General features: G+C 33.0%; 1 non-coding gene across 1 annotated transcript; it reads right to left on the reverse strand.

Annotated features, from left to right (window-relative positions):
- Positions 1 to 289: 289 nt before the first annotated feature.
- Positions 290 to 396, reverse strand: LOC121039547 (U6 spliceosomal RNA). The gene has a single exon (XR_005794831.1). It is a non-coding gene; the product is annotated as a U6 spliceosomal RNA (small nuclear RNA).
- Between the last annotated feature and the right edge of the window lie 374 nt (positions 397 to 770).

The following is a 770-nucleotide window of genomic DNA, read 5'->3' on the forward strand; positions in this document are numbered from 1 at the left end:
GTGTTTTTACTCTTTGCACTCTAATGTCAATATTGACATTAATTTTGGATTTTTCTTTTTCTTGTAAAGAATATAGGTGTTATAGATTAATTATAGGTTATGTTTCATAATATTGTCAAAGTATGCAACCTTGCTACATGGCTGCTCTAGGTACAGGCGCAATTTAAACCCTGGAGCAGTTCCAGAAAGTGAAATGTAGGAAAAGTGTGCTTCTGATTTGGTTCTGCAAAGATTGCCCTTGTTTGGTCTGTTTATGTCTAGAAGGTTTCTATTATCAAGGCAAGTAAAAAAATATATGGCATGCTTCACGAATTTGCATGTCAGCCCTGTGCAGGGGCCATGCCAATCTTTTCTGTATTGTTACAATGTTAGTGTATGTGCTGCCGAAGTGAGCACTATTGAGGCAGTTTTTGTGGAGAAGATACAAATAATAGCATGATTTTCTTTATTGCTTACGCATGGATCACAAAGACTTCTTATCTAATTTGAGCTCCCTATATAACGTAAAGCAAACAATAACTTTACCCTGACCAGGTGACTAAAACTAAGCATATTAGAGTGTCATATATTTATGCAAATAATCATTCATCAGCTATATGGTGCAAAAATGTCAATATATGCTAGGATTTATACAATTTTTATAATTAGATACATTGATGACAGAGTAGATAATGAAAATGTGTATTCTGAAAGATTTAGGCTAAATATAAGACAGCATGTACAACAAGCATAAAATGTACTGAAAATCACATTTTTAATTCAGAATTTTT

The sequence above is a fragment of the Herpailurus yagouaroundi genome, unplaced genomic scaffold (assembly GCF_014898765.1).
Source record: "Herpailurus yagouaroundi ecotype Mexico unplaced genomic scaffold, PumYag 180, whole genome shotgun sequence".
Taxonomy (NCBI): Eukaryota; Metazoa; Chordata; class Mammalia; order Carnivora; family Felidae; genus Herpailurus; species Herpailurus yagouaroundi.